This window comes from Ambystoma mexicanum, chromosome 9 (assembly GCF_040938575.1).
Source record: "Ambystoma mexicanum isolate Mex_15411 chromosome 9, UKY_AmexF1_1, whole genome shotgun sequence".
NCBI classification, from domain to species: domain Eukaryota; kingdom Metazoa; phylum Chordata; class Amphibia; order Caudata; family Ambystomatidae; genus Ambystoma; species Ambystoma mexicanum.
Genome location: NC_090931.1, coordinates 104,743,296 through 104,756,476, shown reverse-complemented (window position 1 = coordinate 104,756,476; position 13,181 = coordinate 104,743,296).

The following is a 13,181-nucleotide window of genomic DNA, read 5'->3' as shown; positions in this document are numbered from 1 at the left end:
CATGTCAACATGCAATCAATGCCCTGTAATACCTGTCACCACCTTCCAGGCTTCAAAGTAGATTGCTAACACATCATAAATACATCCCTTTTCCTATTTGTACCTTAAGAACATTTATTTTCACAATTACTAGCCCCACTTGCCATAAGAAATAAAAAATGTCGCCGGGGAATAAAACTTTCCAGTTTCACAGGCCCCTTTTTAAAACCACCTTGCAGTCACTGGCACATCAACCCTGCTGAACTCACACACACATTCACACACATGCGCACCCACACACAACCACACACACACACACACACACACACATTGCTAAGCACACACCTTCACAGGCACACACATACAGACATACATAAACCCCACTGATACACACTGTAAGGATCAAGAGTAAGACCCGGACAAAGTGGCATGTTAAGTGTTGGTTATAACTTTTATTGTCATAATATTAAGATGGGTTAGTGAAATCCTTCATCTCCCTAAGGCAATGAGGGGTTTCCCTGCCTCAACAAAGCTAGTGAAAGTCTGTGTCAGGATGTTCAACAAAAAATGCGCCCTCGATCCTGTTTCCAAAACCCTAAACTGACCCTTATATGCTAAACTTAATACAAGGGGAAATGGGATTTCTCTAAGCTATAAACGTATAGCTTATTATCTAAGTTCCAGACATAAAGTTCTAAGGTGCAGAAACGAAAAAGAATAAGGTTCCACCAAGAAAAAGGGGTCCTCCCTTCCCCTATGTTTCTTCTGGTTTCTCACAATCAGACCGGCAGTTTCGGCAAAGTCAATAATATTCCAATGTTTCTCAAGGAGATGCCTCTCTCCCTGAATATTCATTTTTATCTGTTTTATTATTTCATTGTTTAAAAGGGGGCCAAGGGGAACTATTCCAACTTTGAATCCCTTCAGTCTTCACTGATTCAATGGTCTTCTCCCTCTGTTTCCTATCAATGTCACAGTTTGTTTGAGACCTTTGCTTTCTCTTTCATTTTTGCTCTTGTTCCGCTTTAAAGGGGTTCGACTTCCCCTTTTGTTAGTGTTTCACAATTTCAGGTTTACTCGCATATGTTCTTATTCGTGGTTCACTCTCCTGCCAGGGATTCACTGTTTTATGATTTCTCTGGTTTCTTTTATTACTCAAAGGGATTCTTCCCTTTTTACATCAACCGTTATGGCTTCTGGCTTTGATCCCTCTTCTCTCCCTGGTGTACTCTCCTGCCAGGGTACAATATTTTATCCTTACAATGGGTATAGATCTTCCCTTTGATCAATGTTCCACACTCTCAAGGTGGAGTTATTAGCTTCTTTGTTTCTTCTCACTTCTTCTTTTACTTTGCTTATTACTTCTCCTTCCACCCCTGGCTTACTCGCCTATCAGGGTGTCACAATTTTCTTATTTTGGTGTGAGTCCCAAACTCACTGGTTGCCTGGGTCACTATCCTTCTTCGCTTTCTTTTCAGTCTTTCTTGTTTTGAAGAAATAACACTTCTCCAGCACTGGGTCACTGACCCTTTTGTTACAAGGTTGGTATCAATTGTATTCTCTTTACTTGCTTTCAACACTGTTCGTTTCTATATTAGTTCTACAGCTCTACTGAGACCTCGACATTCAAAAGACACATCGCTGTAGAACCACTGAGAGACAGAGCTGGCAAGTGCATCTGACTTGTTCTGACGCTGTTCGGGACAACAGAGACAAGCAGAGTACAGAGCGCAGCTCAGAAGCGGAAGGAGATGGCATGCTGAGAAGCCGGGAGAAGTTTGCTGAGTGCCTGTCACAGACAGTTGGAACTGCCAGACACAGAGGGAAGCAAAGCGGGAACAAAGCAGCTTACGGAGGGCATTGCCGGTCAGCGGGTGAGATTCAGAGAGGATGGAGAAGCACGACGAATGCTGAAGGCAATGAGAAACACTGGTAAGCCCAGGAAAAGCACATTGGTTAAGAGAAGGCCAGACAGACAAGTTATACGGATATGAACATTATAGAATGCCTAAGGGAAGGCAATAGAATTGAAACAAACATTGCAGATTGCCTCAGAAAAGACAACATCATTGATAAGGAGACTAACATTGTGCAAAACCTAAGTGGAGCAGCGCTGCAAAATTGTACCGAACTGTCTTCAGGACATTAGGTCGTGGTCGGACTTGGTTAAGTGAGATGGGCGTCATCCATGTGCAAGTAAGTTGGCGCCATGGCTGTAGTCTTGCTTTACCAGCTGCTGATTACTGCGGCTGGGGGGGAAGTCTGCGAAGGTCAGATGCCTGGATCCTTTCCTCAGTTCGTCACAGATCCACTTCATCCAGCCACTGCCCTTTGCCAACAACCGACCAAACCAGAAACACCAACCAATGTGTCGACAATGTTAATGTATTGTGAACGATACATGGAATAGATTGTCACTACATGTACTAACCCACCAATATGCAGACTATAAATGCACTTCAGTATGCATATGCCATGTGCTATGGCACATAAATTACTTTTGTAAATACGTCTTCTTGTTGAAATAAACCTTTTTTTTTGTACTTCACGGTGATCTCTTTTCAAGCTAGTAGCAACCTAGCTCCCCTGCAAAGTCGTGTTGACCCCCTGTCACGCCTTTGGCCAGGGAAGACTTTGACTCTACTCAAAATACATAATTATGAAAAGGTGAAAGGGTGACAAATGAAATTGTAGTGTATATTATTTGTATAGCTAGAACATTTGGTAAAAGAGGTATAGTGTGTGAAGATATGAGTGTGTATGAAAGGTGGTAGAGAGAGGTGTTGTCAACATACATTGTGTTGTCTTACAGTATTCATGTTTGAATGAAATTTTATTATATTATGTGGAAATACATTTTGTGTTAAATAAAATGGTATGAATAATTGATATTAGAGTATCTAATCTAACTTCACAGCCTCAGATCCAGGAGTTGAAGTGGCCTTAATATTCCTTGAGTGGGTCCCCGCTTCCATCATACCTGCTCAATCCTACTCCTCTTTTGAATTATTCTTCAGTAGGCACTGGGTCTTCCTTACACTTTCTCTCACCCTTGCTACCATCTACAGACCCCCTGAACCTATTTCTCTCTTCCTTTCTGAATGGGCTGACCTTGCCTTCTCCCTCTTGACCTATTTCTCCAAACTCCTCCTCCTTGGTGATTTCAATATCCACCTCGACTCCCGTGAATCAGCTACCTCATAGTTTAAAAAAAAAAAAAAGTGTTTATTGTTTTAAAAACAAATAAACAATACAAACCAAACTAGCAGCCTTATTTGCGACAGAACATGAACATCAATTAATACGCACTACTGCTCTCCCAATCCCTCCCCCCTCAAGAGCTTGTTTGCGTTTCTCATTCTGTATCTGCTGCATGCGGCCGGGTATCACTTTCTTCCGAAGCTGCGGAATCCATTACTGTGCCAAACAGTCCTGTTACTAACACTCTCCATGCCATCAGGCTACCCACCTCTTCTTCCCCGCACTTGCTACATGCCTCCTGCCATACAACCGTTTCAGCCTCCGCCCATTTTTGCAAATCTCGCCACTATACCTCAACCCGTGGCTTGTGGCGCTGCTTCCAGCCCATGGCAATCCTTCTTTTTGCAAGCACATATGCCAGGTCCCTCAGTTTCCCAACATGTTTAGTATTCCGTGGTCTGGGAAACCCTCCCAACAGGCAGGCCCAGGCCGTATCTATGTTGAGCGTGACCCCTTTATCAGCTAATTTTCGTGTCACCCCCACCCCCCAAAAACTTCCAATCACTGGGCAGGACCAGAACATATGTGTCATATCAGCGTCTTCTTTATCACATTTTGGGCATGCTTGTATTCCTGCATTTACAAACTTAGATATTCTCTTCGGGGTCATATAGGCTCTATGCGTTATGTATAACTGTATTTGTTGCAATCTGGCATTTCTGGACACTTTCTTGTGGTATCCCATAGCACGCTCCCACATCCCATCGGTCATCTGTGCCCCCACCTCCGCTTCCCAGTCCAGCCTCAAATGCATCAAATCCTTCCCCACCCGGGTCATCACCATCTCATATAATCTAGAGATCTCGTGACCTCCTTCTGATGTGTCATATATTGTCCCCATAATGGCGTCTGGCTCCTCAGCCAGTACAGTCTCTGGCCAGGTTTTACGAATAATCTGGACTAGCCTAAGATACGTGACATATTGGCCTCTGTGCAAGTCTGCCTCTTCCCCCAGTTCTTCGAACTCCTTAATGGTGCCCTCTTGCACACATCTCCCAATGTGACCAGCCCGACCGATTCCCAATAGCTCCTGATTATGATTCTTAATTGGTTGTCTTCCCCTGCTAAGGCCACTAGCGGCACTTGTGGGGAACACGGGTACGGGTTCTCCATCAGTCGGCACACTCTACGCCACATCTTCCACCCAAGCAACATCATACCCGGACGTTCTTTCATTTCAGGTCTAGGCAACCAAATAATCTCCTTTAGGTAAAACGGAGTGCAGTCCTGTCCAAACAGCCTAGGTTCAGGAGTTACCTCATCTGAAAGCCATTTGGTTACATATTGCAACTGACCAGCCACATAATAGGCCTCAAAATTTGGCAGCTTACTGCCCCCTCTATCATAGAAGTTCTGCAGTTTCCATAGCGCCACTCTATTTCGAGTGCCATGCCATAGGAAGTCTCTGCACATGCTATTCAGTTTGACAAAACACGTTTTGGGTATCAAGTACGGTATATTACTGAAGAAATGTAACAGCCTGGGCAGGACCACCATTTTGAGCATCGCCCCCCGTCCCATCATCGCCAGCGGCAACTTCTCCCAAAACTTCATACTTGTTCGATTTTTCCCACAGCCACCTCGGTATTATGCAAGTGTTCCTCCGCCACCGTGTGATACACATCTATTCCGAGGTAGCGGAAGGAATCAACCGCCCATGGTACAGACAACATTGGCAACCGCTCCAAAGGGGCTCCTCTGTAGCTCCCTAATGGGAACATGCTCGATTTTTGGGGGTTCACCGCTATGCCGGACAGTTCTGCATACCTTTCCATAACCTCTAGAATATATTGAAGATTTTCTTCCGGATATTTCAGATATAGTAGCAAATCATCAGCATACAAGGATATTAGATGTTTCTCTCCCACTACCTCAATACCTATCATGTCATATTGTTGTCTGAGGTACACTGCCAGGGGCTCCAGGGCTAGAATGTATAACATCGGGGACCAGGGGCACCCTTGTCTGGTGCCCCTGCTAAGTTGCCATCTCTCAGATATCACCGATCCTGTGTGCACCCTGGCCAGTGGTTCACTGTATAGCAATTTTGCCCACATAACATAGCCCGGCCCCATCCCGTATTCCCTTAGGGCCTCCAACAACCATGGCCACCTCACTGAGTCAAAAGCTTTGACTGCATCTAGGGACACAACCACCATTTCCCCCTCGCTCCTGTTCTCCTCTTCAATCACCTGGTGGAGTCGTCTATGGTTGTGGGTTATATTTCTGCTGGGGACATAACCTGTCTGGTCCGGGTGTATCAGTTTGCTAATAACTTTATGCAGCCTATTGGCCAGGACCGCCGTCAATATCTTGCTATCCTGGTTCAACATTGACAAAGGCCTATAAGAGCCGCAGCTATGCCCTGGCTTGTTAGGCTTAGGAAGCGGCACAATTAACGCTTCTCTAAGCGATTCCGGCAGCCGGCCCATCTCAAAAGACTCATTGAGCATCTCTAGCATAGGGGGGGGGGGTACTTCCTCTCTATATGTTTTATAAAACTTGCTAGGGAATCCGTCCGCACCCGGGGTCTTACAGGTGGGCAGCTGCTTCACCACCTCATCCAATTCCTCTAGGGTAATCGGTGCGTCCAGCTCCCCCCTTTCTTCAGCACTAATCTTAGGTAATTCCATGTCTTTTAGAGTTTCTCTTATCTCCTCTCGGTTGTCCCCTCTTCTGTCCTCCAAACATCTGCCAGCCCGAAGTCGTCGAGTAATGTATGCAATACCCTGGCTGCTGGGGTGGGCCTATCAATCTTATCATCAGATCTATCTGCCTTGGGGTTGAGCACACAGTTGAAATCCCCTCCCCAAATAACCGCTCCTCCCATACACGCGCCCAGATGAGTACACAGGGACTAAAATATGCTGCAGTATTTTGGTTGGGGGCATACGTATTTATAATGCACACCTCTATTCTCCACCAAAGCCTTTAATATGGCCATCCTCCCCTCCGTGTCCACCACCTCTTGTGTAAGTTGGAGCGGAAAGTGCGGTGCTACCCAGACCAGCACTCCCCTAGCGTAGGCAGAATACGGAGAGCCTACTACAGTGCCTCTCCACTTCTTCCCCACCAGTTCCAGTTTTTGCCGGGTCAGATGTGTTTCCTGCGACAACGCAATATCAGTCTTCTGTCTTTTCAAGTACATCATGACTTTGTTTCTCTTTAAGTAACTATTGAGTCCCCTGACATTCCATGTCACGATCTTAAGGTCCCCCATAGCTCATGAGTGTCCTCTTCCCTTCCGTGTAGCGAATCTCCTTCGCCCAGATGATACAGATACAGCTATCCGCCTTTACTTGTAGCTTCTTGTAGAAGCTCAAACTACCCATAACTATGTACACAACAAATTCCCAACTTTCCTCCCCACCCTCCCCCCCTCCCTTCCCCCACTCCACACACCCCAACTGTTGCCCAGCTCCGTTCTCGGAACTCAGGCACCCCCACATCTAGTCCTGAAAGCACCAAACAATGCCCAGAGCCCAGTAGGGTGAAGTCGCCCTAATGGCCACTTAACTAAGAATACTGTGGGGTAAAGAGATCCGCTCTGCAAGGCTCCCATTAATTCAATAATAATTATAGTGCTCATGACATCTAGTGTAACAGTCTGACCTCCTCTGCTGAAGGTTGCGCAAATTACTATATTCAAGTCCCATGGGTCCGTGCTGCTCCATCTTGTGGCATCCCCCTCGTGCATTACTTATCTCTTCCATGCTCTTTCTCCGTCCGAACTCCAGATTCCTGGGGACATCCCTGCGCATCGAGCCATCCCATGGCATCCTCCGGGGTCTCAAAAAACAAAGTTTTGTGTTTTTGTATAACTTTCAATTTTGCTGGGTACAGCAACATGTATTTGTGGCCCGCCTCTCTCAGTCTCCGCTTTACCGTCCCAAAGTTCATGCGGCTACGCTGCACATACAGGGTATAGTCCGGGTAGGCCGTGATGTTTGCCGCTCCTCGTATAATCGTTCCTCCCTTGCGGAAGTGTTCCAATATCTTCTCCCGGTCCCGGTAATTAAGAATTTTGGCTATCACCGGCCTAGGCGGGTTTCCTGGCGGCGGCCTCCTTGTTAGAGCACTATGTGCCCGTTCCACCGCAAATCCTTGAGATAGGGCACCTCCGGTTATCTCTTGCAGTAGCATGGACTCAATGAACTCCGAGGGATCGTGGCCCTCCATTCCCTCCGGCAGGCCCACGATGCAGATGTTATTTCGTTGGGCGCGTCCCTCCGCCTCCTCCGCTCTGTATCAGGGCATGCAATTCGGCCTTATGGGAGGCACAATCCGCGGTATTCGGGCTCACTTCCTTCTCAAGGGTCTCCGTACACTCCGCCAAAGCCCTGACGTCCTGCCGGAGTAGATTAACTTCCTCCTGCACCTCTCCGACCTTAAGGTCCAGTGCCGTTTTCAGCTCAGTGACGGCTAGTTCGAGTTTGGCTTCCCAGGCCGCCCTTAAGTCTGCAATCACAGCTAGGACTTCTTGGTTGGTGCCCGTTGCCGTCATGCTGCCTGCAGGCGACTTATCCTTGCTCTTGGTGTTTTCTTGACCAGGGGGCGACTTAGCGAAGTCGTCCAGGGTGGGCTGCTTCGCCTTCGGCCTCACCGTTCTATTCGACATGACCCAGAGGACCTGTATTCTGCACAAGTGACAAATGCGCACCCAGTACTCCTCTTTCGCTCTATCACCGTGCGGCCTGCTCCTTCCTTTGTTCCGGACATTGGTCTGCCATTTTGTGTCGTCTGTTGTCTCCGGCGCTCCTTGTCTTTTTCGCACAGAACTCTGTCGCCGTTCCTCCTACACCTTCCAAAAGTTAACCAAGCGTGGTCCACTCATTCACACACCGACATCTATATTTTCAGTAGTCATCAGCCCATTGTTGCGCACTTTTACACCCAGATCATTTCATGATCTCGGGAGCTCCTCCAGATCACGTCCTCCTACATGGCCCTCGTAGCCACGCCCCCCATCAGCCACCTCATAGTTCTGTGTCCTCTGTGACTCCCTCTATATCACTTTTCTTCCTTCTCGCCCAACCCACTTAGCCTGGCACACGCTGGACACCCTCATCTCCAGCGACATTCCCATCTCCAACCCGGTCACAAGCCCCTCTCCTTGTCTGATTACTCTCTCCTCTCTTCCTGCTTGGAGCCCATTGGCCCTCTATCTGAGCCACCCCCAGCACTGCCAGTCTCCTTGGCCACCATTCGACCGATGAAGCGAGTGTCAATCACGGCTTTTGCCTCCACCTTCAGCTCCCCTCCCCTGCTTCTGCCTCTCCCTCGGATGCTGTCCTTGCTGACTTGCCGCTCTCCATCTCTAACACCCTCGATATCCTTGACCCTGTCATGAGGATCTGCATAAAACCTGCTTTCAAGAATGACGGCTTGTACGACTCTGATCTAGCATCTCTGAAAAGCAAGTGCAGAATTGCTGAACGTAATTGGCAGACTTTGAGCTTACCCTCTGACAAACGGGTCTGCTGCCTGCTCCAAAGGCAAAATACAGATTTTAAGTTGTTTCCTCTGGGACTGAAGATTCGTATTTGGGGGCCTCATTTTAATGAATGTTTTCGGTGTAAAATGTTGCTGAATCTACAGAAACAGAATGCATGTAGGTTGGCATGTTATTTTAATGCTGACACCAATTCATTGGATTTCTTTGGAATCTGCCCGCTTTTAGCATCCGCTAGAAGTAAGAGGATGCACTAAGAATCCATTGTAAATGCTGTCTGCATACTTAAAACGTAGGTAGCATTTACACTTTTGAACTACGAAACACAAAACGTACTAAAGAAACGTGTTAAGGTGGTAAGGCCATTTTGCCTGTTTTAAAGCTTTTAAAAAAACCTTTGTATTACATTTTGAACATTATACTTTGTGGACTAAATTGCTTGGAAGTGCAAATGAAGGTGTTCTACTTTGTGCAATGAACTCTTCTAATTTCTTTTATACAAATGATCAGCTTTACTGAAAACCGGCAAGGTTGTGTTCCACAGTCGGGCAGCTTTTAAGGCAGAGGAATAGCCACCTGGGCAAGGAGAATCTAAAGATTGTTTATTTATATAATTGTTTTGTAAGAACAGTGGATGGTGAAAAAATATTGCCTGTTTTAACATGATTCATTTATACAATGGAAGTCAGTATTGATGTTGGAAGATGTGACACTCAACCATCATATCCACCGGTCTAATAATGGGTTGCAATGTGCAAATCTAATATTTACGCATGACAAGTTACAAGAAGTTGCAATATGATATTAATTAGAATGATTTGAGCTGAGGGTGGAAAGAAGTGTTTGTAGTCTGCAGGCCCTCCTCAGTGGGGCCCATCAAATAGAAAGGGTTTTCAGACTTGTCTCGTTCTCAATAGATGGACACTCACTTTTTTGGCAAACCATATTATGCTTGTAGTTTCACCCCAAGTCAGATCGGGTCATCCAGATGTGCGACCCCTTGCTGTGTCTTGCGGGTCACCGCACTACGGCCACACCTCATTGATGACACCCAGCAAGGCAAAAATGTGTGCCTGAGAGCTGCAATTGAAATTTGTGCAAAGCAGAATTGCCTTTCGGAGCTGGGCGGTCCTTGAGTGCGCTGGACCAGACTGACGTCACATTGATATTGCTCTTCTAGAATGGGACAGTGAGCTGACACATGATCTAGGCCCTCCTGACTGGGCACCATCCCATAGAACAGGCTATGTAGACTTGCTCCATAGACTTGCTCGTTCTCAGTAGAGGAACTCTCTTAGTTATGGCCTGCGTGTAGGATAGGGCTAGGTTACGGCATTTGAAGGAAGCATGCTTGTGAAACCTAGGATAGTTGGTCTCAGAGAAAACGACAGAGTCAAGCTAGGAGCTTAGGTTCTTCAATGGTTTGCCAGGTGAAGGGCGAGTGCACCTACTAGCGGGCCAGAAAAAGCTTTTGACCATGATGCGGCTGAATGCATTGGAGCTAATAACTCTTATCATTTCTTATAAAAACTGTTGGCTAACTTTAGTGCAAAGTGTGGAGGTAAGCATGTGAGGGATTCACAAGTATAAGGGCGCTCACATATTATTATTATTATTATTATTATTATTATTATTATTATTATTATTATTTTTTTTTTTTTTTTAATTAAGCACACAATTATTATACAAACTTATGCTTCTCATAAAATCCTTACTCTTCTAATGCCAAGAGATGGTAAAACATTCTTAATGTCAACATCCTATTTGGCTTGTCAACATAAACCAAATGCCTTCAGAGTCTGCCAAATATCCAAATTAATTTCAAACTACCCTCCTCTTAATCGTCCTCCTTTCTCATTCATACCACGCAGAGCCATCTCTTGGCATGATAACCTCTGTCTGTTCCCTTTCCCAATTGACCCTGAACTAGTCATTTCAGGGCTCTAGTTTCATTCCTCTTCAAAACCCCTTCCCGATTTTGGGTAGGATGATCTATCAGTACTTGTGCTCCTTTGCTGCCAAGAAATCCCATCCAGGTGCAGACCCAACACTCTGGTTGCCGAGCTATTAAGGCCCCCATAAAGGGTTTCCCGCCATGCTTCGGCATTCAGACCATGGACTTTATTTAGTTTCTCAAATAGTAGAATGGTTCTCTCCTTTTACAATTTAGGACAAAAGAGTATCAGTGTCGCAGGGATTCCACTTTCAGTTGGCAGAAACAACATTTGTCTTACTTTACAAGACCGTATTTGAACAGCACTTCATTAATAGGTTTAAGCAGAATCTCAGAATCAAGTCTTGATACTTCGGAGAAGGGAATTTTCAGAGATATTCCGTGGTGATGTGCAAACCAGTGAGCAATTTGGACAAGCTGTGTTGTTTTGATTCCGTCGCTTTACTTGAGAAACAGCCCAATCCGCCGTCAACAAGGCCTCTTTCACCTTCTTTGGTTTATCGCTCAATGTTTCAACTGATATGCCCAAATTAGATAGTATGTTTAGGTAGTCATCCCTCCACTGATTTAAAGGCCAGAAGGACATGCCTTCTTCTTTGATCCTAATTATTCTGTATTGTGGTGGGCACTCAAGGCCTATTACCTTTCGGAATGTCATCAAAGATCTCCATTGGATTCGAGAATGTAGTGAATAAAGGCCCAACTCATGTCTTATCACTCCCATTGGAACTGCATTTGGGAGCCTCACAATTCTTTCGTAACGTTCAGATCTCCTTCACCAGCGTATGTTAAAGCTGGTACAACCTTCTGGTTGTAGAATGTAATCAAAGGTTGCAGGGAAAATGTACCATATTTTTTTCTTAGTACTAGGCCTAGGATTGTAAGCTGTTTGGTTTACAGCAATAGGCTTTCCTTCCAGGGAGTATCTCCTCGAACAGAGCTGATCATAATTCCTAGATATCGAGTCAAAACTGTTTGTGTTTAGTTTGTCAGAACCAAGTGACCAAGTGTAAGCTCTTTTTGTCTTTGCTCTTGGATTTTTCATCACTAGTGTCTCTGATTTCCCGATGTTGATCTTTAGCACATGTTGCACTGCATAGGCCTGTAGGGCATCTAACTTTCTCCGGAGGCCTACTGGTGTGAGGTCCAGCAGGACTAACTCATCAGCATATGACAGGTGCCCTACTGCCGTTCCGTTTATCTTTGGTGAGCTTGATCTTGCTGGTTCCAAAACCTCTTTCATATCATTTATGAAAAGGTTATAAAGAATGGCAGCCAGAGGGCATCCTTGTTTCAGGCCTCTACGATTTTCAATTTCCTTGGATAGGTTTCCCTGATGATCTAACCGGATGTGCAAGGTGGCTCCTGTATGCAATTCTCGGATGGGGTCCAGGATTTCTTCGGGACAGCCTTTATTTTTCAATTTAGTCCATAACCTGTCTCTTTCCACATAGTCAAAAGCTGCCTACATGTCAATACAAGCCATCTACAATTGTTAATTTGCTTTCGGAATCTTTCTTCTTATGAATCTGATTAGGAGGAGGTTCAAGCCACAGTCCACATTGCTTATGAATCCTGCTTGTCTTTGGTCAAAGTTTTCTGTTTCTACTATCCACTCTGTATCTGCTGTTGCTTCTTTTAGGATGTGTTTATAATGTCTGGAAGTTCTTTTTGTATTTTTGAATCTGAACAAATGAAAATAAATATTTATGAAGGATTCCAGCGAAAACCTTTCCTAGAACTTCTGGGAGGGAAATTGGGTGGCAGTTTTTGGGACTTTTTATGCCCCCTTTTTTATAGATTGGTATAACTACTGCACTTTTCCATGATACAGGGATTTTTCTTTGTTGCTTTATTCTTTGGAACAGGTCTAAGCAGAAGTCTGTTCATATTTGTGGTGCCAGTTTAAGTGTAGCAGCCCGTCGGGTCTGTGTGCTCTTGATGAGCTGGCTTTAGCGATGATGTTTTTTATCTCTTCTCTTTTCATGTTAATTGACCATGGTGTGTTACATAAGAGTGATACATAAGAGTGACTCTTCCGTGATAAGAATCTTAGGGCTTTTTTGCCCATAAAAAGCTTTGAAATTTTTAACCCAGTCATCTTCTTGAATAGGGTTCAGTTGAGACGCTCCTATGTCACACTCTTTTGCGTTGAGAAGTGTCCATAATTGACTTGAATTTTTTATTATGCATTGCGTGTAACATTTTGTTGCCGTCATTTTGGTACATAGTCATTCGGTGTGACTTAACCCAAATTCCATAGCTCTGCTTAAGTTCTTTCTTCTTAGCCATCCTTGAGATAACCTGGACCGCCTTTAATGACCCCAAATCCTTTAATAACTGTGTTTTTTGTCTCTTACTTCTTTGTAATAGAGATATTTTCTCTTTAGAACCCCTTTTCCCATGGCCCGTTTGTCTTTCCAAACGACATCAAGCAGGTTTCATACCCCACTCGCATTTTCGGCTCTGCCTCTCCATTCTGCCAGGTGCTCTTAAGTGCTGGTAGTGATCTTGCATCTATCGTTAGCTGATTAC